This window comes from Saccopteryx leptura, chromosome 2 (genome assembly GCF_036850995.1).
Source record: "Saccopteryx leptura isolate mSacLep1 chromosome 2, mSacLep1_pri_phased_curated, whole genome shotgun sequence".
Lineage (NCBI taxonomy): Eukaryota > Metazoa > Chordata > Mammalia > Chiroptera > Emballonuridae > Saccopteryx > Saccopteryx leptura.
This window is the reverse complement of record NC_089504.1, coordinates 111,746,203-111,772,821: the sequence shown is the minus strand read 5'-3', so window position 1 is coordinate 111,772,821 and position 26,619 is coordinate 111,746,203. Positions and strand designations below refer to the sequence as shown.

Here is a 26,619-nt window from a genome sequence, read left to right as displayed (position 1 = left end):
AAAAAGACAATCCAGAATTTAAGGACCTATGCACAAAGAAAAACTTTGATCCTATAAGGGGGGAAATGGTGAAAGAATGTATATCCAAGTTAAAATTTTAAATATGTATTTTTTTTTATTTCTTACTAACCAGGGAATCTTTTCAACTCCCTACTCAACATCATATACAAGACCTTCATATGCAGCTACCACAAAAAAATATAGGAATATTACAAAAACTAAATAAATAAAACATGTAAGCATAGTGCCTGGTACTTAGTAATATTCAATTAAAAACTTCTGCTTTACTTTAAGGGTTTTGTTTACTAACCTGATGGCCCACACTGCTCTAAGAATATATATAGAAAAGTAAAAGGTGCACACTGTCCTAGTTATTGTTATTTTTGTATTCATGTACATTACTAATACTCCATACATTATTAGCCATATAACTTCTGTGGTAGCCATCAAAAAAGTGAAGAGAGCCAATACTCCAAAGAACCCCAGGAGAGTGTAGTCACCCAGAGTTACACTCAACTATAAGGAAACGTTACAGTGATGCACTGAAGTGTGAGCAGGAGCTGACAGGAACACAGAAAATGAATGAAGTGCTGGTGAGGTACCAGCGGAGGGAACAGCAGCTCTTTGAAGAGGGAGCAGACATGGGAAAAGGTCAAGGATCCAAACTGAGGAGAGTAACTAGAAGACAGTGGCAGACCAAAGAGAGAAGCAATGTAGAAACTGCAATCATTCTGTAGGCAGCAAATCTGTAAACTCAAGAGGTGACAGGTAAAGTAAGATCTGGTGATTCAATCTCTTGCTCAGAACTGTTGAACACTAGCACAGATATTAAATGCTTTCCCAAATTACTTAAAAGTGAAATCATATTTTTAAAAGTTCATGTCACTTTGACATTACAATCAATTTTACTCTTCATGGAAAACTGTTACATAAAGAAATGCACTCTGAAATTAGAACAATGAAGTACCTTTTCCACCTACTAAGTTGGTGGTAGGGGGAGAAACACTAATACCCAATCTAACAAGGATACAGTGAAATAGTACTAACAGAACCATCCTTTTGAAAAACAATTTTTTTTAATTTTTATCTACTGATTTAGCAAGAGAGGAAGGGAAAGAGAAAGAGACGGGAACAATGATCTTTTCCTGTATGTGTTCTGACCAGGGGTTGAACTGGCAACCTATGGGCCAGTTCTTTAGGGCAATGCTCTAAACCAGTGGTCCCCAACCTTTCTTGGGCCATGGACCGGTTTAATGACAGAAAATATTTTCACGGACCGGCCTTTAGGGTGGGACGGATAAATGCACAAAATAAAATTATGTAACCGGCATAAAAACTGTGGTATTTTTAAATACACTTGTCAAACTTACGAGACAAGCGTCAAGAGTGAGTCTTAGACGGATGTAACAGAAGGAATCTGGTCATTTTTTAAAAAGAAAACATCATTCAGACTTAAATATAAATAAAACGGAAATAATGTAAGTTATTTATTCTTTCTCTGCAGACCAGTACCGGTCCGCGGCCCAGGGGTTCGGACCACTGCTCTAAACAACTGAGCTATCAGGCCAGGGCTGAGAAACAATTTAACCAAATGTTTCAAGACTAACCAAACCTCTTCCGCTCAGTATCACAAATCTGGGAATCTGCCCTAGGAAATAACTAAAAATACGAAGAAATCTATATGCTCAAAGATGTTTTCTGCAACATTCCTTATAATATCAAAAATTAAATATGGTGACAGAGAACATACTTTAATATAATGTTAAGTTTTAAAAGAGCAGCAAACAAAACTGAACATATACTATAATGACATAAAATTTTATATGGAAAAAGCTGTAAAAAACTCCAAAATAATGACTACATTTGTTTCCTCTAACCTTTTAAAAATGTTATTTTACTTTAGAACTAAAACAATTACATATATTTTTAAATATGCATCTCAAAAGGTTATATACTGTGTGATTTCATTCATACAACCTTCTCAGAATGGCAAAACTAGTAGTGGAGTATGTGTGTGAATACACAGGGAACACTAGAAAGTTTTTGATTGTGGTAGTAATTACACAAAACTATACATGGAATAAAATTTCAGCCATACACAGCCATATCCACAGAAATGAAGGTTTAAAAAACAGTTATATAAGCTGTGGCCAGTTGGCTCAGCAGTAGAGCATCGGCCCCGCATGTGGAAGTCCCGGGTTCAATTCCTGGTTATAACACATTGGAAAAGTGATCAACTGCTTTTCCACCCCTCCCCCTTCTCTATCTCTCTCTCCCTCCCTCTCTCTCTCTCCCTCTCCTACAGCCATGACTCAGTGGTTTAAGAGAGTTGTTCCTGGGTACTGAGGATGGCTCCATGGCCTCGCCTCTGGTGCTAAAATAGCTCGGTTGCCAAGCAATAGAGCAGTGGCTCCACATGGGCAGAGCATCCCCTGGTAGGAGGTTTGCTGGGTGGATCCAGGTTGGGGAGCATGCAGGAGTGTCTGTCTCCCAGCCTCTTACTTAATTAAAAAAAAAAAAAAGTTTTATATATATATATTTATATATATATATATAGTTTTTAGTCTAGTTAACAGTAATGTATCAATATCAATATCTGGATCTCATATTGTATGATTGCTACATAAGATATCACCGCCGGGGAAACTGAGTGAAGAAGATGTAGGGCCATACTACTTCTGCAATGTCCTGGGTCTCTATCTCAAAAGAAAAATTAAAAACAAAGACCAAAAATAACATGCACTTGCATGTATAATATTAAGCTTTCTTTTGAGGGGGTGGGAGATAAAGGAATGCAAAATGAACCATGTAATATGTTATAACTTCCAAGGCACTACAACCCACTAACTATTCACAAAACCCTATAGGAAGCAAATGGTAATCTTTAGATTGAACATAATTTACTTAGGTCAGGTTTGAATAAAAGGCTTCAATTTAATGTCAGTCAATTTTCAGAAAATGCTTAACTGAATAGTTTTGAATCTCAAATCCGCTACTTATATAATCCATTAAGCAATACCCCTCAGAATTTTCTCCCTTGCCAGAAAAGTTTCAACAAGTATAAATAATATTTTTCTTAAATATATTCAATTTAAATATATAAATAATACAAAAGGATATTACAGTTTGCCTCTGGACTGTGCTACATGACAGCAACCACATCTATCTCAATTCACCATTTTAACCTCAAAGACTACATGTTCATGAGATTCTAGTAGGCTCCCAATGACTATTTACTGAATCATCTAGTCAATGGATGAATTCATGTTCTAGCTAAAAATTCACTGACCAAATTCCTCCAGCTTTAACTGAGAATGGAAGGTAGAAGGAAAGAAAAGAGGGGTAAATTTGGATAGGGTCCAGCTTCTACCAATTTACCAGGACAAAAATGACATCTGTCAACATTACACCCTAGTATCAATTCAAAAGCTGACCTCCAGAAAACCTTAAATCATTTCCTCGGATCACCCACATCTTAAAGCCATGTCTAGAAAAAGAATTGAGCCAGTATCAGAAAACCTGCCTCACTAATTTTGATCACATAATGCTTTCAAGAAAGCCAAATTTTCTTTGCTACGTGCACATCCATCAACTTTTTGATCTGAAAAATCTTAGCTTGTTATACAAAATATGAAAGACCCCTTCCCACATGAGCTTTAAGCTCTCAGCAGCAATATATATTATATATACATATACGTTACGTATTATGACTATATTCATATCTAAATATAAAATATATAAGTAATGCAATTATATTAGACCCACTATCTTTTAAGACACTTAAGTCAAACAGCAACTCACGAGTATATTTATTCATTCAACAGTTCAGGTAGTGACAATATAACAATGAACAATGTCTGACCAGGCAGTGTTGGCCTGGGACGCGGAGGTCCCAGGTTCAAAACCCCAAGGTCGACGGCTTGAGCATGGGTTCATCCAGCTTGAGTGCAGGCTCAGAGCACAGGGTCACCACCTTGAGTGTGGGATCATAGACATGACCCCATGGTCGCTGGCTTGAAGCCCAGAGGTTGCTGGCTTGAACGCAAGCTTGAGCACAGGCTCACCAGCTTGGGCTGAGGGTTGTCAGCTTAAGCGTGGAATCATAGACATGACCCCATGGTGGCTGGCTTGAGCAAGGGGTCACTGGCTCAGCTAGAGCCCCCAGACAAGGCACATATAAGAAAGCATTCAATGAACAACCAAAGTGCCACAACTATGAATTGATGCTTCTCATCTCTCTCCCTTCCTGTCCTTGTCTGTCACCTCACCTCAAAAAAAAAAAATAAAATAAAATAAACAACATAAATTGTGCCTAAGTTTACAGTCTGTCTAGTAAGTTAAAAGGCAACTACAGCTAGTAAAAAAGAATCTTAAGAAAACCAGGGTGGTGCAGTGGGTAGAGAATGCTGCAGTGGATAAAGAATGCTGAGGTCGGCCTGACCTGTGGTGGCGCAGTGGATAAAGCATCGACCTGGAAATGCTGAGGTCGCTGGTTCGAAACCCTGGGCTTGCCTGGTCAAGGCACATATGGGAGTTGGTGCTTCCAGCTCCTCCCCTCTTCTCTCTCTCTGTCTCTCTCCTCTCTCTCTTTCTCCCTCTTTCTAAAAATGAATAAATAAATAAAAATAAAATTAAAGAAGTAAATCTCCTTTAAAAAAAAATAAAAAAAAGAATGCTGAGGTCGCTGGTTCGAAAACATGGGCTTGCCTGGTCAATACACATACGACAAGCAATCAATGAACAACTAAAGTGAAGCAACTATGATTCGATACTTCTTGCTCCCATGCCCCATAAAATCAATAAATAATAAATAATAAATAAATAAATAAATAAATAAATAAGAACAGTCTTAAAAAAGGAATTAAATAAAACTTCTAGAAATAGGAAAACATAATACATAAAATTTTTAAAAACTCAATGAACATTATCTAAAACATAGGCAAACTTTGAGGACACTATGTTAAGTGAAATAAATCAGACACAAAAGAACAAATATTGTATGATTCTCTTACATGAGGTACCTAAAATAGTCAAATTCACAAAAACAAAGTAAAATAGTTATTGCCAGAGGTTGGTAGAAGGGAGAATGGGGAATTATTAAACATAAGTGATAAGAAATATAAAGGGCTTCAAAGATGCTGATAGTGTTCTATTTCCTATGCTAATTAAAGGTGTATGGTAGTTCATTTTATAATTATGTAAACTACATTAATTACATTATATGCTTTTGTAATAAAAGTAAATTTTAAAAATCAACAAACACAAAGGCATGTGGCAAGGGCTAAAGGGACCACATATACAGTACAGCGATGGGCATACAATGCAATGTATAGATCAGGGGTCGGGAACCTTTTTGGTTGAGAGAGCCATGAACGCCACATATTTTAAAATGTAATTCCAAAAAAAAAAAAAAAAAAAAAAAGTAATTCCATGAGAGCCATACAATGACCCGTGTACGTTAAGCACTAACCAATAAAAATTTGTTGTTGTCCCGGAGGACAGCTGTGATTGGCTCCAGCCACCTGCAACCATGAACATGAGCAGTAGGAAATGAATGGATTGTAATACATGAGAATGTTTTATATTTTTAACATTATTTTTTTTACTAAAGATTTGTCTGTGAGCCAGATGCAGCCATCAAAAGAGCCACATCTGGCTTGCGAGCCATAGGTTTCCAACCCCTGGTATAGATGATGTGTCATAGAGATGTACACCTGAAATCTATGTGATCCTATGGACCAATGTCACATCATTAAATTTAATTTTTTAATTAAAAAATCAAAACAAAAGAAAACATAATTAAATGACCAATGATCACTCCCTAAAAAATCTAGAATACTTCACAAAACTAGGTCTTTGAAACTGAAACAGGCCCTAGTCAGTTTGCTCAGTGGTCGAGTGTTGGCCCAGCATGTGGATGTCCCAGGTTGATTCCCGGTCAGAGCACAAGGGAGAAGCGACCATCTGCTTCTCCACTCTTCCCCTTACCTCTCTTCTCTTTCTCTCCCTCTCCCTCTCCCTCTCTCTCTCTCTCTCCCTCTTCTGAAAAATTCATATAAATTTTTAAAAATAAAACCCTACTGGCATCATCAAATGTCCTACTAATGTAACTATAGAACCAGCTCAAACTGGTCCTATCCTGTTTCTAACAAGACCCAGAACCAAAGTTTAAATCTTGGATACACCACTTGTGAACACTACTCATGAGTAACACTTGTGGAACCCTTAACTGTTCCTCCCCTCACCCCACCCCCAAGAACCAAAAGAACACAGACACAACCAGAACCGGAACACAGAACCCTTTGAGAAGCCAACTGTCCCTTGTCCAGGAAGATCTGGTGCTGCAATCCCTGAAATCTTGCCCCAAACCTGGGTGGGGGAGACAGATTTGAGGCTTGCCTTTTGGTTTCTTGCCCAGTCAACCTCGCAATATAAGCTTTTTCTTTTCTCAAGGGCACATGAGGTGCCATTGTATTGGCTTATGCCCGTGGGGCAGTGAGCTCATGCTGAGTAACACAGCAAGACTGTATCTCTAGACCTCTAAGCAAGCATATCACTCATTCCTGCCATTCATAGTCCTTTGTAAGAAAAAGTTAAGTACTGTTACAATGAGTGAATTCTATACTTTTTTGATGAGAAACAATATTATTCAACAAAATTCTTTAAAGGAATAACATCCGTAAAGCCCTAGCTGAGTGGTACAGTGGATAAAGCATTGTACCAGCACTGTGGTCACAGGTTCGATCCTGGGTCAGGGCACATATCAGAAACAACCAATCAAGTGCACAACTAAACATAACTAAGTGGAACGAATGAATGCTTCTCTCTCTTGCTTGCTCTCTCTCTCCTCGTCCCTCCCTTTCTCCTTTTCTCTTTCTCTCTCAAATCAATGGGGGAAAAAAATCTTTAAATGTCTAAAAAAAATGAAAAATAACATCCTTAATATCTAAAGCAGCAAACTTCCAGTTTTATTTAAAACTAAATGACAGAGGGCCTAAGCTATTTCAACCTAACATGAACATTTTGCTTTAGGGAGTCATACATTTCTATATAATTCTATAACACTCCCAATTTTCAAAATTACCTAACCAAAAACACTCAAAGGAAACAAATGTTAAGCCTTAACTAACAGTCACTTAGGCGAGGCTGCACCTAAGTCCCCCCACACTCACACACGCTAAGTGAACCAGGGAGTCAATAAGCTTCTCATACAACTGAATGCAATTTCAATAAAGGCTTATGCTAATAATTGGTTTGTGTCCCCAGGAGGGACCTCTGTGGCTCCACTTACATAACCCATTACGCAAACTGCTGAACTATTCTTTCTCTAGAAAGCATTTGAATACTGATATTTGTACAAGGTTTACTTGCTATGCTAAATAAAGTTTTTCTTGCAGTAGCTTCAAGGATCACTCCTGCAGAAGAGGTGAAAAGGAAAGCCAATTTCTGACTCTACTATGTCAAAGGCAAGTTATTTATCTTGTTGACTAATCAACAGAGTAATGACTAACAGCAGCACCCGCAGGCGGCCCCCACAGTTCGCCAGCTTCCTCCTGGGACTCTGGTTGAGAAACAAAGCCTTAAACAAGTAATTTGGAGCAACTTGTTTGAACTCTACTGAAAACAATCTGAACTGTCCCTTGAAATGTGCTATAAGTAGTGTAAAACTTAACAAAATTAAATTCAATGGTGGTGAGAATCACAATACAGTTCCTGCCCTGTAGGGTAATACAAGGGCAGACCACCACAAACCGAACTTGAATATGCATTAATATGTTGGTTGAGTATTCTCCCTGAAATCCCTGGTTCTGTTGAAACCAAGATTATCAAATTTCACAGAACCATCATCTTAAAAAAAAAATCGAAGGTGCTGGCCCTGGCCAGTTGGCTCAGTGGTAGAGCGTCAGCCTGGCATGCAGAAGTCCCGGGTTCGATTCCCGGCCAGGGCACACAGGAGAAGCACCCATCTGCTTCTCCACCCCTCCCCCTCTCCTTCCTCTCTGTCTCTCTCTTCCCCTCCCGCAGCCAAGGCTCCATTGGAGCAAAGATGGCCCGGGCACTGGGGATGGCTCTGTGGCCTCTGCCTCAGGCGCTAGAGTGGCTCTGGTCAGGACATAGTGACGCCCCGGAGGGGCAGAGCATTGCCCCCTGATGGGCGTGCCGGGTGGATCCCAGTCAGGCGCATGCGGGAGTCTGTCTCTCCCGGTTTCCAGCTTCAGAAAAATACAAAAAAAAAAAAAAAAAATCAAAGGTGCCAACTTTATTTTGCCAAGGACATTTAAAAAGAAAATAACTACCACCCTGGCCAGGTTGCTCAGTAGACAATGCATCCACCCAGCCTACCAGAGGTCACAGGTACAACACCCCAGCATCCACATACTCCCATCAAGGTACTAGGAGAGGCAATCAATGAGGACACAACTAGGTGGAACAACTAAGTGAATGAGTTGATGCTTCTCTATTTGTCTCTATTCCCCCCTCCTTCTTCTCTCTCAAATCAGTGGGGAAAAAAAGAAAACTACCAATTACCATCACCATTAGTTTATAAAATAAGTAATATGCTTATTAAGCCCTGGCCAGATAGATAGCTGTTGGTTGGAGCGTCATCCCAGAGCGCAGAGGTTGTCAGTTCAAACCCTGGTCAGGCCACATACAGGAGCAACTCAATGTTCCTGTCTCTCCCTACCTCTCTCAAAAAGAAATAATATGCTTACTACAAAAAAGGTGAAAGATAATTTTAGAAAAAAATTATTTTAAATTCAACAGATTTAGCTTTATGAAAAGCTAATTCACGTCAGACAAGTGAAAAAGTTGTCATGAACTGACACCACTCCATACAGTACAGCATTCGGCACAGGTCTAAGCAGCCAGCTCCCACTTGGAAAAAGAAAGCAACAGTAGGACATGCCCAAACAAAATATTAACCTATTCAATAACGAGGAAATAGTTTAGGGACTCTCCCGAGGCTGGAGACCAAGAAGTAGACACAGGTCTGTCTAATTCGAGTCCGAGTTCCTAACCATTATACCAAGTTTCCTCTAATATTCTTCCAGTGCTATAAAGATCCACCCTAATCCAATCACCTTTGTGACCAATGAGAACCGAGGAATTTCTAAGACAGCTGGCAGGAGTGAGAGGTGTACTCCCTAGCCATCATTCAGACTGAAGCTAAATGGAACTCCTGACCTTTGCCTCATTACTACCAGGCTCACTACAACTAAGCCAACCAGCCCAGACAAAGCACACACAAACCCCCTGCCTCCAACAACACTGACACAGGACTCTTAGGACATTCCTAAGTGCCTGTGATATAGTGAAAAAACGTATTCCTGAAGAACAAAATGATTAATTTCAAGAAGAAAATAAATACTTCCATGGTAACTCAGTCTAAAATTAATAGACTTACCCTCAAAAAAGTTACAATGGTAAGCCTCATTTCGCAAACTATTACAATCTTTTATATATTAATATACAGATTCACCCTATTTAAATATCTAAACAGAAAACCACACAAAATTCTATAAATCTATAGTTTCCAAATTAAAATAAATTTATATATGTATCATTATATGATAGTTAAAAGTATCTTATCATTCTATCCAAGATAATCAGAACATTAAAGACAAAACTATTCACGTTAATCAAAAGTATTTACTAGAGAGTTAGAAGAAAAATATGTAATTAAATACTATTTTCTATGAAAGGCACTATAAGCAGCCAGTAGTAATAAGAGGCACAAAAGCTATCTTTGAGTATTTAGAGGTTCTTAACATTGAAACCAAAACTGAAAGTCATACATATGTCAGAAATTTGCTTACAAATCAAATCCTCACATATCACTTGCGAGCCAGTGTCCAAAAGAAACAACAACAGCTCTTAATTTTAAGTAACCAAAGACTGACAGTCTAGACCCAATGAGTGAGAAATAGTTTGCTGTCCCTAAAACAGGGCAATAGTAACTTAGTATTCTTGATAGCAATGGCAAGAAAATTTTATTCCCAATTGGATTTTCAATGATCAGCTTCTCTCTATACCATCTGAACCTGCAATGTAAGGGAGCAGTACACAGATTATCAAGTTTTTTACCCACTATATAAAGTTATCTATTTAGTGTCTTTTCTTTCTGTTTTTTAAACAGATGCCATCTAGTCCTGGCTGAGAAGCTCAGTTGGTTAGAGCATCTTCCTAATATGCCAAGTTTGGGGGTTTGATCCCCGGTCAGGGCACATACAAGAATCAACCAATGAATGCATAATTCAGTGGAACAACAAATCAGTGTTTCTCACCCCTTTATCTCTCTCTTGAGAAATCAACAAATATTTTTTAAAGTTTTTTTCTTTCTCCTCTAAACTCTTAATTCTTGTATCTCTTTATGTAGACTCAGCTACTAGTACATGCATTGTATTACTGTCTGCCCATGTTTAATAAACGCCAAGCACTGCCCTCTCAACAGCTACAAACCCACATTTCCAAAAGCTACTGGGCATTTCCAGGGCTTGGCAAGTAAGTAAAAAAAGTTAACATATTCAAAACTGACCTCATTATGCATCCCATTGCCCGTTTTTCTAGTAATAGTACCACCACAGCCATCACTCACACTTAAAATGAATATAGCCTTCAACTTCCACTTCTCCAAACAATCCCTCCTCCACCCACCTACTAAATCATCCCAATGCCATTACACTTGCCCAGTATTTATACTACTGTTGACCCCTGAGCAATGTGGGAGTTAGAGACACCGATGATCCCTGCAACAGTGGAAATCTGTGTAACTTTTGACTCTCTAAAAACTTAAAAGCCAACTGTTGACCAGAAGTGTTACCAATAACATACACATCTGATTAACATACAGTGTGAGGCAAAAGAAGGTTTATAGTTATGAATATGTGAAAGTTGTATCTCTTTATGTAGAGATACAAGTTTATTCTTGTATCATTATTTATTAATTCTATTATTTTCCATACAAACAACTGTAAACCTATTTTTGTCCCACCTTGTGTATTTTGTATGTTATATGTATTATATGCAGTATTCTAACAATAAAGTAAGCTAAAGGAAAGAAAATGTTATTAAGAAAATTTATATCTACAGTACTGTACGTATTTATTGAAAAGAATCCATATATAAATGGCGCCACGCAGTTCCAACCCATGTTTTTTTTTTCAAGGATCAACTATTGAAAGTCAGTTTTCTACAACAAAAAATTCTACACACTAGACTTTTAGACCTTAGTAGTTTTTCATTACCTCCCAAATGCTGAAGTCCTAACTATAGGCGTTTAAACATATTCCAGTTCCAAATTAAATTCCAACCTCACCTCTTATTCCCCAAAATGAACCTTATATTCTAGGTAATCTGGTCCACTAACTTTTCTCAGAATATACCATGATCTTGTATTGGAAAGTCTTCTTCTTTTACCTATTACCAACCCCTAAATTTTCGTCTTAAAAAAGTCTTACCGCTGCAATGTTGAACTCAGGCTACCAGTTTATTTGGAGGTAGCATGATGAAGGGGAAACACACATGCTTTGGTATCAGGCAGACCTGGATTCAAATTAAGGCTTTGTTACATTTTAGTTATGTAGTCCCCAAATAGAGAGCCTAGTGCTCACTTAGTGCTCAATAAATAATAGCTCTCCAGAGCTAACTTCAGAAGTGTCACTACCTGCCCTCTGGTGGTACAGTGAGTAAACCACTGACCAGGAATGCTGAGGCTGCAAGCTGGAAATCCCCGGCTTGCCCAGTCAAGGCACATACTGAAAGCAACTACTGCAAGTTGATGCTTCCCGCTCCTCCCCACCCTTCCTCCTCTTTCTCTTTCTTCTCTATCTAAAAAATAAATAAAATCTTAAAAAAAAAAAAGTACTACTATACCTCCACCACTCCCCATAATTACTCCAGTTAAAAATGAGGTCTTGGCTGGTTGGCTCAGCAGTAGAGAGGCAACCCAGCGTGTGGAAGTCCCAGGTTCAATTCCTAGTCTGGGCACACAGGAGAATTGATCATCTGCTTCTTCACCACCTCCCCCTTCTCTCTCCCTTTCTCTCTCTTTCTTTTGATTCGAGCACATCAGTCCTGGGCACTAAGGATGGCTCCTTGGAGTCTCCACCTCAGGCACTAAAAATAGCTCCCTTGCGAGCATGGCCCCAGATGAACAGAGCATCGGCCCCAGACGGGGGTTGCTGGGTGGATCCCAGTGGGGTGCATGTGGGAGTCTGTCTATCTCCTCTTCTCTCACTTAAAAAATAAATGAACCCATTATCCTTTCATATAACTGCAAACTTTAGGTCAAACCTTTATATTTACCTATACTTCTTTATGTTGTAAAGTTTTATGCAGACATCTTACATCTCTTTCTAGATTTCAGTTTTCTAAAAACCAAAGACTTAATCCTTGTATCCTATATAGCCTAATAATGATTTTCACGAAGCACACACCACCACTTCCAATTAGAAAAATTGTTTAATATGTTTAAACAATACAATTCATCTCTTCATGATTTCTGATACACCTTAGAAAATTATTGCCAAACCATGAATCTTATTTGTTAGGGCTGTATCTTTATTTGCTCCTACATGGTTGTCTAACATAGAAAATGTTCAATATTAGTTGAATAATATAATTCACAATACAATGTTCAGTATCTATTTTTTTCCACTGACTTGACAGAGAAAGAAAGGGAAAAAGAAAGAGAAGGATCAACTGGTTGTTCGACTTACTCGGTCCACTCAGTTGTGCACTCACTGGTTGCTTCTCACATATGCCCTGACAGGAGATGGAGCCCACAACCTCAGTGTGCTGGGATAATGCTCTATCCACTGAACCACCCAGCCAGGGCCTCAATATCTATTGAACTGACTGGAACACAATAAAATTTACAATATCTAAGGCTATCTGATTTTCTCCAAATATCTTTTTCTGCTATTACAATTCTTGAAATATTTCCCTTCAAAACACATTAACATCAGTACGGATCCATAACCATATCTAACATGACTCATTTTCCACATTCTCTTAATAACAATATTCCAACTATATGCTCTAAACAACCACTTCAAATGGCTAAGGAGTTACAGTTTCTATTTAACTGTAAATGCTTAGCAATTATACTTCCCTCCACAATCTTTTCCAAAAACTTAAAAAAATCATCAAACCTTTGCCTGTTGAAGATCAATAACCCTGAAATAAATTTTCTTTTGCACAGGAGAGCTCACTGACCTTGTCACTTCAGTCTATTTTCCCTAATTCCTATTACCAATCTCCCCTGCCAGTGGTGGGAGGAGAAAGAGTGAGTGAGATAATAACCCAAAAACCTACAGTATAAGTCCTAATATAAGCACAGATAAGAAATGCAGGAAAGCGTCACTTGCATCACAAAGGCGGTTTGTGTACACTCCACATTGCAAAAACACTGGTCATCTGCTGATAGTCACAATCTGCAGTAACTGCATTCTCTCACGATCATAAATGAAAAATCACTATTAAATGTGGAAAACCTTTACTTCCTACAAACCTTTCAGCAGTAGTTTATTACCTAAAATATGTTCATTAAAAATACCTACATTACTTTCTCATTTAGGAAATTCTCCATTTATCCAAGCTAAACATTTCATAATTTAAGGGATTTTTTAAAAATAAATAAAACAAATCACCTCTGCCCACCTGTATGAACTCTGCATTGCAGCAACAGCTATAACAGTATAAGGAAATTCTCAGGAGTTACAGAGAACAATTCTTCTTTTAAAGTTAAGGAAAATGACAGTTTCAAATATGAAGATAATGTATACAAACTTGGGGGAAGGGAAAGAGAGTGTAATACCGTAATTCCCCAGCCCTCTGCAATCCATTCGTGCAACAACCGCAGACTGAACACATCATACAACTGTGACTTCAGCCACAGGAATCAGGAATACAAGTTAGAGAATAGCATCAGTTTTTTACGTCTGCAGGAAAATTAAGAAACTTAATCTGAACCGATCGTCCTCAAGTTGTTTATTTTAAGAAGTGACTTTAACAACAGCTTGAGCAAGCTTTCCAGTCACTAAAGATTATGGGACGCACGCTAGCTCCATACTGACCTGTCCAGAACCGATCCCAAGCGCAGTCCAAATCGATCCCTGGCAACCCCTAAACGCCTCTGGATGAAAAGCTTTGCATAAAATCCCCGGCCCCTACCCATGCATCGCCCCGCCCTGGGACTGAAGAGGCAACACCTCTGGGACACAGGCTAATTACTGAGGCCGAAGGCAGACCCAAAGGACGAAAAAGTCGGGAACTGGGTCCCAAGATTGAGTCTGGTGTCCAAGTTCCCAGCCCCACCCTGGTCGGACACAGAAAACCAAATCCCGCAGGCAGCGCGAAGATTTGGGGGAGCTGAAAAGAGGGGATCGGGTGGACCGCGGCCCAGCCCATCCCCATTCTCCGGTCCCAAAAGCAACAACAGCCCCGGGAACCCCATCCCCGGCTCCGCCCCGCCCACCCCACGGCCCCGCCGCTGGCTCCTTCCTGCCCCGTGGGGTCGGCAGTCCGCGGCGGCCGACAGCCCCCTTCCCGAGCCCCGACAGCCCAGCCCGCAGCCCGCAGCCCGCAGCGGGCAGCGGGGGCCCGAGAGCGCCAGTACCGACAGGGCCCGCAGCCGTCCCAGGCCGTTCCCCCGGCCACTCACCGTCGGCCCGGGCGCTGGGAGGGGTCAAGGCGCGGGCCGGCGGATCCCCAGGCTCCGATCCTGCCAGGAGCCACTGCTCCGAGGCGACCGAGCCTCAGTGGTTGTGCCTACAAGGCCCAAACCTTGGAAAAGCACTTCCGGGGGAGCGGGCGAGGGAAGAGTTTTGGCACCGGAACTGCTCGCGGGCTAGAGCGACCACGGCCTCCCGGACCCGGCGGGGCGGGGTCTCTCCCGCTGGGCGCTCGCAGGTCCGCCCCCAGACTCGTCCAGTGCTCCTTCTGCCCCGCGGCCTCTGGGTTTCCCAGGCTGCCGCTGCTCTTCGGCTTGTTGCATTCCAGCCACCTAATTTTACGTAGAAGAAAACCGAAGCTCGGGAAATTTAGATGACAGGGGCCCAGCCTATTCCCCCGGCCTCTCCTCTCTCCTGGATACGCACTACTCCAATGGGCCTCCCTTAAAGAGAATGATAGTTAACTTTAAGACTTACTACCTGGTAGCCACCCTATTAAGCGTTTCAGATGCTCAACTCTGTTAATCATCCCCAAACCCCTTGGGATTGGTGCTATTATGTACATCTTGCAGGAGAGGAAACCAAAGATACCAAATTCAATACCACAAACGTTGGCTCTTGATTTTAATTGGTGTTATGTTTAAAAATCTCATCTACTTCTAACATGATTTTTAAATTCTTTAGGTGCAGGAAGCAAATTATACTCCTATATTCCATCATCACTTGAAACTTCAACAGAGGCCAAGAGCTGGGGGCTCAGGGATCATATTGCCTGGGTCCTGTTATTTCCTTTTTACTTTTTTATCCTGGGCAAGTTGCTTGAACTCTCTAAGCCTCAGTTTCCCCATTTGTAATATATCTGATATGTCTCTGTATGTGTGTATACATAGGTAATCATCTCTGGATTACTGTAGGAATTCAAAATGAAAATGCATTCTAGCCTGACCTGTGGTGGCGCAGTGGATAAAGCGTCAAACTGGAACGCTGAGGTCGCCGGTTCAAAACCCTGGGCTTGCCCTGGCCGGTTGGCTCAGCGGTAGAGCGTCGGCCTAGCGTGCGGAGGACCCGGGTTCGATTCCCGGCCAGGGCACACAGGAGAGGCGCCCATTTGCTTCTCCACCCCTCCGCCGCACTTTCCTCTCTGTCTCTCTCTTCCCCTCCCGCAGCCAAGGCTCCACTGGAGCAAAGATGGCCCGGGCGCTGGGGATGGCTCTGTGGCCTCTGCCCCAGGCGCTAGAGTGGCTCTGGTCGCAATATGGCGACGCCCAGGATGGGCAGAGCATCGCCCCCTGATGGGCAGAGCGTCGCCCCTGGTGGGCGTGCCGGGTGGATCCCGGTTGGGCGCATGCGGGAGTCTGTCTGACTGTCTCTCCCCGTTTCCAGCTTCAGAAAAGTGAAAAAAATAAAATAAAATAAGATAAAAAAAAAAAACAAACCCTGGGCTTGCCTGGTCAAGGCACATATGGGAGTTGATGCTTCCTGCTCCTCCCCCCTTCTCTCTCTCTCTCTCTCTCTCTCTCTCTCCTTTCTAAAAAAAGAAAAAAAAGAAAACACTTCATTCTAAACACTTCAGTGTACTGAGTACCACCACAGGACTGAATAAAAGTACGATTCTCATACCTCATCAGTAGGAACAAGTTTCTTCTGATGGAGTAATTTGGAAAACTTGGATTAGCAATAGACAACAGAAAAGGTTAGTTAAGGAAATAAAAGACGAGTAGAGGTTTTTGAATTGAGAAAAATGAAGGTAGGTGAGCCAAAGAATGTCCCGTGGCCAGCCTGGGTACTTGTGACATGGTGAGCCAAGACAGTATGAGAACCCACAGTCAGTTGCCAGGCAGGGAACTAAGGGAAAAAGGAAATGATAAAAAGGGATTCCTCAGCAACAAAATCCAGAAGGCATCAAACATCTGAGGCAGATTCTGTATCTCAGGCCAGATTGGGGGGGGGGGGGGGGTTAAAGCCTCAGCATGCATACTATCCGCAAAACAAATTTACAGGTATCTCTTAAAACTGTGGGGGAGGAAGATTTAAAATTTTTTCTACTTAAAAAAGCAGAGGAAATGGAAATAGTTTACAGCCCATTATTAAGACTTTAAGATGCAAACAATACCATTGCCTTTGACTTTATTTAAAGAGCTGTCTTGTTTATTTCTGTGATCACAGAAGTGTTTGTAAATACTTCCCTAATTCCCAAATTTAAGCAGCCTTTGGTGCCTTGGAGTGTGAAGGAGTTAAAAACAGAGCCTGAGTTGGCAGGACTCACTAACTTCTCTTCCCACCAAGGGCTCAGAGGAAGAGTGAGAGGAATCCTGAAACACAGACATTCTCAGGCTCCCCGAGGGACACAAAGTGCTAAAGGTTTGTCATTGAGCTTGGTCATCTAACTAATAAATGGTGCAGTCAGGATCTGAATGAGGGCCTATCTCCTCAGATGCTTTTCACCATCATGCCAGTGGTTCTCAAACTTGAGAGAGCATCAGAATCACCTGGAGGTCTTGGTAAACACAGATTGTAGGACCCCGCCTCCATGGTAGCGCTTCTCTGAGCTCTAATCCCTGGACTACCATCAACATTAAATTATTAGGCCCCACTCCACACCTTGTGAATCAGAAACTCTGGGGTAGAGCCCAGAAATCTGTGTTTTAACAGGCTTTCCAGGTGATTCTGGTACATTCTCAAGTTTTAGAACCATTGCACTCTACTCTCTTGTCTCCCACATATTCTTTTCTAATTGTCCCCAACAAGAATAAGTCTACAGAAGCAAAAGTTCTACCCGTTGAATTAAATGACATATTGAAGCATTTTTATTTATGTTTTGCTTTCAATGGGAGATGAAGGTAGAAAAAAATTAATATTAATGTGGGATAAGCATCCTAGAAGAAAACATAGGCAGTTAGCTCACTGACATCTATCACTGTAATATCTTTGCTGATTTATCTCCACAGGCAAATGAAATAAAAGACAGGATAAACAAATGGGACTGTATCAAACTAAAAAGCTTTTGCACAGCTAAAGACAATATGAACAGAATAAAAAGACAAACCACACAATGGGAGAACATATTCGACAATACATCTGATCAGGGGTTAATAACCAAAATTTATAAAGAACTTGTAAAACTCAACACCAGGAAGACAAACAATCCAATCAAAAAATGGGCGCGAGAAATGAATAGACACTTCCAAAGAGGACATACAGATGGCCAATAGATGAAAAAATGTTCAACATCACTAATCATTAGAGAAATGCTAATTAAAACCACAATGAGATACCACCTCACACCAGTCAGAATGGCGCTCATTAACAAAACAACACAGGATAGGTGCTGGCAAGGATATGGAGAAAGGGGAACCCTCCTGCACTGCTGGTGGGAATGCAGACTGGTGCAGCCACTGTGGAAAACAATATGGAGATTCCTCAAAAAATTAGAAATGGAACTGCCCTTTGACCCAGCCATCCCACTTATAGGAATATATCCCAAGGACACCATATCACCGACTGAAAAAAAGAAATGCACCCCCCATGTTTATGGGATTTTTTTTATTATAACTTTAAATTTGTACCTAAATTTTACCAGATAATCCTGGGTTGGGGGTGGAAGTAATCTTATCTGCGAACTATTTTGGACAAGGGCTTTACATTCATTTTCTAAATTAACCTTCACTACACGGCAATGAAGTTTTATGGCCTTAATTTTACAGAAGAGAAAAACTGAGACTTAGATGAAGTAATTGACTTAAGGCCACATTCTTATTAAGGGGCAGAAATCCGGATTGTCCAAACAAAGATCCCTCTAATTCTAAAACTCATGATTTTTCCACTTCGTGGCAGGAGCTTGAAGAACCAAATTCCAGTGTGGGCTTTACCACCCCAACTATGCAACGTTGAGTAAGCAATTTAATCTCTATTTCAATTTCTCCATCTATAAATAATGTTATCATAAATCTGCCCCTTCTGGAATGTTAGAACAAATGAGGAAATAAAAGTGTAAGCACTTTGAGCTTTTTGAAGAAAAACAGTAAAAAGGTAAGTTATTATAGAACTGTATATTTAGCAAAGTGTTGCTGTATGAGCCTGAGCATTGAATCTTTCCGGTTATCTCTTAATTCATGCATAAGAAATTCAAAGGTTATACTTGATGCCAAAGAAAAAGTTGTTTGACTTTATTTGTCAGTGTCTCCTGGAGGTTAAAGAAGATGACAGATGATTTTATGCATCGCTTTTCAAAATTATAGGGAATGTCTCAGCAGGTTCATTGGCTCCAGGTTGTTGCCAAATTGCTGGCCCACCCTCCTCTTAGAGATGTTTTCTCCAATTTCTTGTCTTCTCCACCATCCTGCCTCTACCCACTAGGTAAAGACTTAAAATTCTTCTTACTTTATTTTTTTCCCCACTTACTTTATTATATAGAAGGATTTAACACTCAGTCCTCCTCTCAGGCCAGACTCCAGGCCTGTGTTTATTGACAGTCATCCAGGTTGCACAATTCCAGGGGGTACCATTCACAAATACAGTCTGAATGGTGCTCAAGGCTCTGCCAATTGCAGAGGCCACAATAGGAATGGTCCCCCTGGAACTGGGCAAAGCTGTGGCCCTTTCTTTGCATAGCTCCTACCCCCAAAGGTGTTTTCCATTAAGGTGTTTTGTTAAACAAAAGAGTCATCTACTTGGATATTACCATTTGCCAAACCTTAAAATAATAGTATTCTTTGTTTTTAATTTTTTTATAGCGGGCCTGATCAAATAAGTAAATCACCAGGCTTAAGTCCTCGGTTCTACACTCTGCTATGGCATCTTTTACTCTCTCCTGTGACACTATTGCCTATTTTTCCACTAGACTTGTGAGTTTTGTGAAGACTCCATCATTTTTTTTTTTTACTCCATCATATTTTGTCTTTTTTTACCATGTGTCTATGCCTTGGCACAAGTGCTTGAAAAGCATCTGCTGTTATGAATCACTGCATAGGGTCCTCCTATGTAGGTATTAGTATAGTTGGCAGAGATTTGACAAATGGCCCTCAAGTGTGTTGTTTGACCCACAGAGTTTGTACTAAGAAATATATTGAGCCAAATATTTTAAATTGAGAAATGTCACGTTAAAAAAAAAGTAATCCCCGTTTCTGGAGTCCCTTGAAAATTTAAACACTGGCCAACTGGGCATGCATCCCACAAGGCACCAGTGTCTTTAGCTCAGATGCAGCAGTTTTATCCAGGTTGTACAGTGAGTTAGCCTCACTCACATGTGACATCTCCATGGCGGACCCTGAGTTTGGAGCCACTGGTGTGTAGGATCATACGAATGTTTCAGAGAAACACGTATAATATTTTGCCTTATAGATTTTACAGGTGTGCATTACTATTTACCCCAATGTATTTTGAGGTAATTTTAAATTTTCTGGGTTAGAAAATTGTGTGGTACCACGTTGTGCCATTTCTAAACAAGCCAGGCAAGTGCAGACATCAGATTATCATTACCGCCAACATTTTAATGGAGTTATAGCTAATGTTATTTGTTAACTGTCTAGGAAATAGAAAAGACAAATAATAGCAAATACTTGAATAAGTTTCATAACTAACTTTATGGAGTGTGATGCTCTTTTTTTTCTTCTTTCCGGATGGAGAAACATAAGCACAGCTAACTAGTTCCGGTAACTAGCAAGTAATGTAGCCAGGATTAGAAACCAGGCAGTTCGTCCCTACAGACATGGTATTAACCATTAAATGCATATTTACTGAGCCTTTCCCATGTGCTGTGGTCGTGACTGCCTCCCAGCTGAAAGAGAGGAGCAGATGTAAGGAAGAATGCATGTATTTCTTCCAGGCCTTTCCTAGGGTGCTGCAATAAACCCACACAGGTCCTTCCCATCTCTCTCTCCCTCCCAGCCCAAGTCATACTGACATGTCTATAATCTTCAGTTTTGAAGTGCACACACTGCCAGACATTTAAGACTCCCTTTAATTCCATTATAATTCTCGCACAAAGTTTGTTTTTATTGCAAGTTATTATGAAGAGTCCTGTGCATGTGGTGAACAAAAGGTGTCTTTCAAAAACAATGGAAGCAATTTGAAGCAATATAATACTGACTGAAAACCAGTATCTGTAGTCAAATTTTGCTTGTGTGGAGAAATGAGAGACAGCAAGGTTGAATTAGAGCAAAAATGTCACAGGAGTGCAGAGAAAGCTCAAAAATGGAGAACCTAAAAGAAAATGGTCATCAATGTTTAGCATATTTAACATATAATTTTTAATTAAATATTTTAAAAATATTGGAACTGACACCTCCCTTTAAAAAGGTTTAAAGAAGTAAACCTCTATTGTTGCCCAGATTGAGCTGTTTCTTTGAGTCTCAGGAAATTAAGACGTTGCATTTCACCTTTACTCTTTATTATGAAGATATGGCTCATCTTAACTCTGCCTCAGTTTCTCTTTCTGCAAAATATGCATGATAAGTGCATCTTTATACAGTAGAGATATTGTGAGTCATAGCTAATAAATGATCATAAAGCACAGTTCTTTGAAGTATAAAGCACTGCATAATTACTAAATACTATAATAATCATTCTCATAATAATAGTAATTTTCAACCAACACATCAACCAGACCCAGATGCCTTTACTCAGCTCCCAATTAGACAAAAGTGTATGTGCCAACTATGAAATAAAGTAAAAATCTTAAACCACAGACTAGCTCCACTCCCTTCTTCTTTCCTATGCAGAATATGAAGTTAGTCTGCCAGAGACACGTCTCAGTTTCATCACTTACTAACTGTGTGATCCAACTTGCACAACACAGTGAAAGGTTTCCAGCCTTTTTTCCTAGCCTCTTTTTCTTTAACTGTAAAATGACAATAATAATAATCCCCACCTCTATTAGGTTTGGGTCCAGGGCTCCCTTAGGTTCAATGACCCTTTAAAACTCAAATTCCCTTACCCAACCCTACCACTAGGACAACTTCTTCATTAATTAAGCATCTTCCCTCACCCGACCACTCCCTCCCCATAAGCAACTCTTCCGACCCTGTGAAGGTTGTGGGAAGTGTCCTTGGGACAAAGCCATCAGGAGGGACCTGAGGGTTGGGAAAGGGAGCCAGTCTGTGACCAAAGGCAACAAATCAAGATAAACTAATCTGAACATGTCCAGGTGCACCCAACGCCATGCCAGCAAATGCCTGCAGCAACCCCTATATCAGACACCCCCTTCCTGCAGCTCCCGGCTGCTGCCCCTAGGGTCTCAGCCGTCTATTTTACAGATGTATAAATAAACTTCTTATAAGACTCATCAGGCCTGTGCGTCCCTCCTTCAGCCAACCTAACATTTGGTGCCGAAACCTGGGAGGCTCTCATGAGGGCAGGATCAGAGCAGCGCTCTGGTCCTCAACTATCCTGAGTTTGCAACATGGAGAGTGGTGGGCAGCGGCAGCTCCTCCCAGGCTTACCTCTGAATCCTGCTCAGGGTTGCAGGGCCAACCTGCTCTGGTTCCCTCCCCGGAGACTCTCCTGAGCCAGCCAAGGAGGACGCCAGACATCGGGAATTTCTCCTCTCCATTGCTGACTTCTCAAGCCAAACTGGTCATCAATTCTGGTGACCCTATGATCCCTCTCACTGGGTCTTCCAACTCAACTCACTCTCACTTGGCTTCAGCCCTCAACTCAACTCAAAAGTTCTAGTGCTAAGCTGGAAGACTCTCTCAATCTAGGACCCTTTAGACTTGGGGACGCCAACCTAAGAGATTCCTCTCACTCACTCAGGGTGGCTCAGCTATTGATAGGGATGCCTGTCCATAAGGAGTCACTCTCAGGGGTTGTAGTCAAGTCAACTACCCTTGATGCTATTCTCTTTCTCTCTCATTGTGAGCAGAACACACTCCACACCTCCAAAATCCACTCCCTTAGACTGTCTCCTCAAAAATTTCATTCGTCTCAACCTTTAGGGAAACATCAAACCAAAACACTTTATTTTCTTTTGCAACACTGTCTGGCCTAAATCTCAATGGCCAGAGAATGGCACTTCAGACTTTAAAACGTTACAAGACCTCAACAACTTTTGTCAGCACAGTGGAAAATAGTCAGAAATTCTCTATGTCCAGGCCTTCTTCACCTTTCACTCTAGACTCTCTTTCTCTCTCTCTCTCTCTCTCTCTCTCTCTGTCAGTCCTGCTCAGCCTATCAAATTCTTCTCAAAATTAGAAAATGCTGACTCAATAATTAAACTAAATCAAAGCATAAGATATACTGCTTTAATTTTATATACTCTGTGCAATAGTCTCATTCCCGTATCTAGATGCTCTGAGCATCATTGCTTTAAAATTAGAATATGTAAGGAGTGCTCATTTAAGTTTAAATAAAATGGAATTGTATATCCTCAACTTGTTTCTGTATTCTGTAAGGTGTTGCCATGTTAATTATTATGCTATGTATTCATTCTCCCCTGTGTTAAGGGCCAAATTGCAACTCTACTCTGGTTTAATCAGGTTTTATTTATGTGTCATACTTGTATCTCTGCACTGTAATTGTCTTGTTTCTATGTAGTCAGTTAGTTTGAGAGTTCTCATCTGTCTCATCTGTCTGAAATTTTTGCTGTTCTATACACACCGGGAATTCTCTTTCTCTGCCTTTTAGATTTTATGTCATCTAGACCTTGTAAAGGTTATTGGTGGTACTGGGTGTAAAACAAAGTTTCAAGATTAGTGTCTCAGTCCCTCCTTCTGAAGGATTTAGTTTATAAATACCTTTTGTTTGAACTTTGTATTTATTTTAGATTTTGTTTATTATAATATGCACTAGCTTTCACGTTATTATTTAAAATTCTACTGAGAACAAAAATAATAATTCAAAGTGAAAAAAGATCTCATTCCTCTTTCCAGACAGTAAAACTAAAAAAAAAAAAAAAAAAAAAAAAAAAAGGAGTGCATATTAGCACTTTTAAAATCCAAGCAACTCAGTAGCTCATCCCCTCTCTTCTCTTAGGCCTTCTGGGAAGGCTGCCAAGACAAATGAGGAGTCTTGCCTTCTCTACAACTATTAATAATACTGTTTACATATATAATAAAATATAAAGTTATTCCAAATGTTTTTTAACCAGGTGGTCTAAAAAGGCATTTGATATTACTACTGGTTTACATTTAATTAATATTTTTTAAAGTTCTTAACAGAAAATATATGTTTGTTTTGCCTGGGTTTATAAAAGGTTCCTATTATCTCTGTTATGTCCTCTAAAAATATCAGTATGTTTGCCAATAAAAAAAAACTTTCTAAGGATAAGAAAATATGTTCATAAAAGCATCAATCTAAAATTGCTAATTACTGACTTAGTTATCACTGAAAGTTAAGGTTTTTAAAAATTGAAAACTTTAATTAATTGAAATTGTATAGTTTTAGTAATAAAAGGTATAAGGTATAGAAATACTTTTTTTAAAAGTTCTGAAAAGATAAGAAGGGTTATGAAAGATGCAGAAGGTTTGTGCAAAGAGAAGCAAAAAAATTAAAAGAGAAAGAAATGAGAAAGTAAATAAAGGTGAAAGAAGGATATACATATTACAGAAAAAAGGGACATTAAAAGGGGAATTCTAAACCTGGCTTTTAAGGTCTTCAATAATCTGGAAGAGGAACAGAGACTACCTCAAACCCAGGCCTTACAGACATTTGCCAGGGGTTTGCCCAAGCCATAATAACAACAAAAAGGCCCCCCAAATTCCAGCAGGGATTTTCTGACCCTTCCCCAGGGGCCTACTTAAGTGCAGACAGGAGGCACAGTGGAACTACTCCTGTCCCAATCCCAGGCCCCCAGCCAGACCCTACCCTCTCTGTGGTTGTATGGGCCATTGGAAATCAGACTGCCCACAAGCCCCTTGAGGCATGAGAGCTGTCCCTTCAAGCCCTGGCCTCTCCCTGGCACCGGCCTGGATGCAGCAGCACTTCTTTGCATCCTGGGGGAAAGAAGACAACTGAAGGGGCCTGGCCTCACCACAGGCCTCCACCTCCACCATCTGAATGGTGGAGCCCCAGGTAACTCAACAGGTCAACGGTAAGGCCATTTCTTTCCTATTAGATATAAGAGCCACTTATTTGACACTACTTAAATTTTCAGGACTACTGTTTCCTTCCTCCATCTCAATTATTGGGGTCCACAGTATTCCCTCTAACCCACTGATCACCCCCTCTCCTCTGTTGTCTAGAAAAATCACTCTTTTACCCACTCCTTCCTAATTATTCCCAGCTGACCAACCCCCATCCTAGGATGAAATAAGAGAGCAAAAAACTCACTTTTAGACAATCAACATTTCTTTCCTCCCACAATCTTTCTGACTTACTATCTCCACCAAACTATCGAGGCCAAATCCTTCCCCCTAGTAGCCACATCCCAACAAACTAAATTAGTAGCTCTCAGGAGAGCCCTCACTCTAGCCCAGGGATGTGAAATTAACATATACATTGACTCCAAATACACCTTTCACATCATACACTCACATGACAGTTTAAAAACATTCACCCCTAAGGCCACCCCCAATAAAAGACTCTGTTATCTATATACCCCCTTACTAAATCAAGCCCCCCTATGCTTCACTAGAACATCAGGAAACACATCAGTTGGCTATCTTCCAAAAACAGCATACAACATCACTGTCACTCTGCAATTTCTAACCACACATAAGTCTCAGAGAATAGACTACCGGGTCCCTCCTGAGACAAATGGCTGCTTTCTCCAGCCAGCCCGGTTATCCTCCTTTCCCACATTACAAGCCTCTTCTTTTAATTACTGTTATACCTCTTTCTCTCTTTTCCTTGGATCACCTCCCACCCCAATATTCCCTCTCGTTTTCACTGCACCTGATGCAACTACCTATCTCTCTCCCTTTATCAAGGCTGCAGTGACATCTACATTATCAGTCTAGACAGAAGAACCCCAAGAAAAGAGCATACCTCCTTATCCTTTTTCTCACCTCTTCTCAATTCATCTCTCACCCTGCCTAACACAACAAAGAACATCCTTCCTCTGAGGCCAGGGTGCCTACCTTTGCTTTCCTGCTAACTGGACAGAAACCTGTACTCTAACACACCTCTCTCCCAATGTTGATACAACCCCCAACAACCAGTCCCTCCCTATTCCAGTGATCCAGCAATTCCGGCACCGAAGGGCAATGCAACTCATTTCTCTCTTAGTAACTCTCAGCATAACTTCAGGGGTTGGGACAGGTATAGGAGGACTAACAACAGCTCTACAGTACTTCAAAACCCTGTCACAGGACCTACAAGAGAGACTAGGTAATATTGCAAAAAGCTTAGTCAATTCACAGGACCCAATAGACTCCCTCACAGCCATTGCCTTACAAAGCAGGTGAGGATTAGATCTCACAGGTGAAAAAGGGGGACTTTGCCTCTTCCTAGAAAAGGAATGCTGCTTCTATGTCAGTCAATCAGGCCTAGTTAGAGATATCACTCATAAGCTAACTTTAAAAGCCACTAAATAAGAGAACATCAGTCTAACACCTAAAATGCTTGGTTAAACAAGATCAGTTGGTATACATGGCTACTCCCTTTCATAGGTCCTATAACCCTCCTCATCCTTGCTCTAATTTTCGAATCATGTCTTGTATACCTCCTTTCTTCTTTTCTCCGGGACTGTCTAAGGCCCTGGTCGGCAAACTCATTAGTCAACAGAGCCAAATATCAACAGTACAATGATTGAAATTTCTCTTGAGAGCCAAATTTTTTAAACTTAAACTATATAGGTAGGTACATTCCTTATCGAGGTAGCGCCTGCACGTGGTATTTTGTGGAAGAGCCACACTCAAGGGGCCAAAGAGCTGCATGTGGCTCATGAGCTGCAGTTTGCCGAGCAGGGGTCTAGGGCATTTGCAAACCAGCCCGTCAGAAAGGTTATGCTACTTTAAGCCACCACTCCATACCAGGCTCTGGCCCGAACCTCAGAAAAATTACTATC

The 26,619-nt window shown here is 40.6% G+C and overlaps 1 protein-coding gene across 3 annotated transcripts in view; it reads right to left on the bottom strand.

The window, feature by feature from the left end:
* FRS2 (fibroblast growth factor receptor substrate 2) overlaps window positions 1-14,799 on the bottom strand; it is a 117,282-nt gene extending 102,483 nt beyond the window's left edge. For 2 of the 3 annotated variants that reach the window (XM_066368536.1, XM_066368538.1), the window contains exon 1: window positions 14,666-14,799. The gene's annotated coding sequence lies outside the window, so the exon portion shown is untranslated. Of the gene's footprint in view, window positions 1-14,078; window positions 14,119-14,665 lie in introns of those variants that run through there. The other variant, XM_066368537.1, reaches the window with a different exon arrangement.
* Window positions 14,800-26,619: the final 11,820 nt, after the last annotated feature.